Source organism: Nicotiana attenuata, unplaced genomic scaffold, assembly GCF_001879085.1.
Source record: "Nicotiana attenuata strain UT unplaced genomic scaffold, NIATTr2, whole genome shotgun sequence".
Classification (NCBI taxonomy): domain Eukaryota; kingdom Viridiplantae; phylum Streptophyta; class Magnoliopsida; order Solanales; family Solanaceae; genus Nicotiana; species Nicotiana attenuata.
This window is the reverse complement of record NW_017671337.1, coordinates 39,351-42,175: the sequence shown is the minus strand read 5'-3', so window position 1 is coordinate 42,175 and position 2,825 is coordinate 39,351.

The following is a 2,825-nucleotide window of genomic DNA, read 5'->3' as shown; positions in this document are numbered from 1 at the left end:
AAACTAGGAAGTGCGTCTCCTATGAATGAACTCTCAATTTAGGAAGTGCGTCTCCTATGGGTGAAACTTCAATTTAGGAAGTGCGTCTCCTAGAGGTGAAACTTCAATGACTCAAACTAGGAAGTGCGTCTCCTATGAATGAACTATCAATTTAGGAAGTGCGTCTCCTAGGGGTGATATCTCAATTTAGAAAGTGCGTCTCCTACAGATATATTCTGAAAGACTCAGGCTAAGAAGTGCGTCTCCTAGGGGTGAAATCTCAATTTAGGAAGTGCGTCTCCTACAGGTATATTCTGAAAGACCCAGACTAAGAAGTGCGTCTCCTAGGGGTGAAATTTCAATTTAGGAAGTGCGTCTCCTACGGGTGAAACTTCAATGACTCAAACTAGGAAGTGTGTCTCCTAGGAATGAACTATCAATTTTGGAAGTGTGTCTCCTATGGGTGAAAATCAACTTAGGAAGTGCGTCTCCTGTGGGTGAACATTCAATGACTCAAACTAGGAAGTGCGTCTTCTATGAATGAACTATCAATTTAGGAAGTGCGTCTCCTATGGGTAAAACTCAATATAGGAAGTGTGTCTCCTACAACAAAAATATAACTTGAACAACTTAGACTAGGAAGTGCGTCTCCTAGGGTAAAACCTCAGCTTAGGAAGTGCGTCTCCTACAACAAAAATATAACTTGAAAAACTTAGACTAGGAAGTGCGTCTCCTAGGGTAAAACCTCAGTTGAGGAAGTGCGTCTCCTACAACAAAAATATAACTTGAAAAACTTAGACTAGGAAGTGCGTCTCCTAGGGTAAAACCTCAGTTGAGGAAGTGTGTCTCCTACAACAAAAATATAACCTACTCAAACTAGGAAGTGCGTCTCCTAGGGGCGAAACGTTAATGATTCAGACTAGGAAGTGTGTCTCCTAGGGGTGATGTGTGATCCTCTAAATAGCCTTTGCGTAAGCAGAATTGGCGCATTACACCTGAAAATTTCAAGCTTCCCAGCTTTGATATGAACACAGCTTTCATCCCTGTTTCAGACAAAGCAAACTTGTTAGTTTAAACATGGTGGTTGGTTTGTGGCCTTGGCTTTGAGTACGATCACTCCTCCACGTGCCATGATAACTTCGATTTCACTCTGAAAGACATTGCTTGCTTATTGATTAACCAATTTCTCTGTCACCCTTACCACAGAAAATACCTCTTCTCCGTCCAGCCCCAATACCCTTTTATCTGTTGCATTGCTCCTGAACTGACATTTACCAAACCTTTTGTTTCACATGAATTCCAAAATGCGTCAATTGCCACCCACTCAGTGCGTATGCTGTGCTTTCTTGACTTAAACCACTGGCCTTGGCCTTGAGGTCTATTGCTCCTTCACTTGCCATATTCCAACAATAACTTTGATTTTTGCTTGGAATACCTCGCTTGTTACTGGTTTACCACCCTTTTTGTCAATCTTTTCACAGAAAATACCTTTGATCCGTTCACCCTAGCCCTCATTCTATTGCAACGTCCATGAATTGATACATACCAAGCCTTCGTATTTTAAACGAATCCCCAAAGCATGTTGACTGTTACCAGCTCATTCGTTTGTTGTTCATTCCTAACTTAACGCTTTGATGTGTTCACCAGATCCCTTTTTGTTCAATTGGAAAGCTTGGTGGCATATTTTGAAGTCATTTCTCACTTGTTTTGATCACACAGACTCAGGAAGATGAAGTAAACAAGAGTAAAGGAACATAGTAGAAGGACAATGGAAAGAGATGATTCCTAACAAGAAAACTACAAAGTAGAAACCTATCGGATGTGGATACTAACTCTAATGACCATGACATGCACCTGCAGCCTGCTCCGTTCAGCAAATCCGATTGTTCAGCTCTTTTTGTACCTTTTCGCCATGAAACTGGGCTTCAATGCTCCGCTTACCCGATCTGATTCGCAGTCCTTATTCGACTTGTGGTGCCCGTAGGTTTTCACCATCAAGCCTCTCTCATTTTGGTCTTTTCTCTCACCTCACCATCGCCTTATGGTGCCCGTGAAGGTTTTCAACAATAAGACTCTCTCATTTTTTATTTCTCTCAGCTTTCGTCGCCTTGGGATAGCCGTGAGGGTTCTCATCAACAAGACACTCTCATTCTTCATTTCCTTCGTTTAGACCGGAGTGTTGCCCCTGATATGATTCGCCTCTACTCGCTTGACTTGGCATCTCTCAAAAACTGATTAGAAAGTCTTGCTTTGGACCGTAATGTGGGCTTTTAGATAGGGTTAGAAAGAAAGGGTATCAAAGGCTCAAAACAATTCAACATGGGTTCAAAATTACAACTTTCGGAATCAGATTTCCCACAACAACCACAACTTCTGCCCCAGTTTCTTCCTTGGGGACTATGGACTTTTATTTCGGTGTGACTGAACCTCAGAGAGAGGCTGCCTACGTACCCTTTCGGGATCAAGTCAAACGTAGTTCAGGTCATAAAATTACTTTGTTGTTGCGATCTTTCCTTTCTTCCACTTTTCTTTTCTTTCTTTTCATTTCTTTTCTTTTCCTTCTCTTTTCTTTTCTTTTCTTTTTCTTTTCTCTTCTTTTTTCTTTTCTTTTCTTTTCTTTTCTTTTCTTCTCTTTTTCTTTCTTTTCATTGTTTTTTCTTGTTTCTCCACTTACTTTCCCCGCTCGGGCATATGAGTTTTATTATTGATTTCGAAAGAGGGGTATGCAAGAAAATAACCGAGGCTCAAAGGGGTAACAAAGGATAAAGTGTTTGGATAGCAGAACAAAATGCCTTCGTCATTCCAATCTCCAAAACATGTCAAGTACAAACTACACAATCAAACAA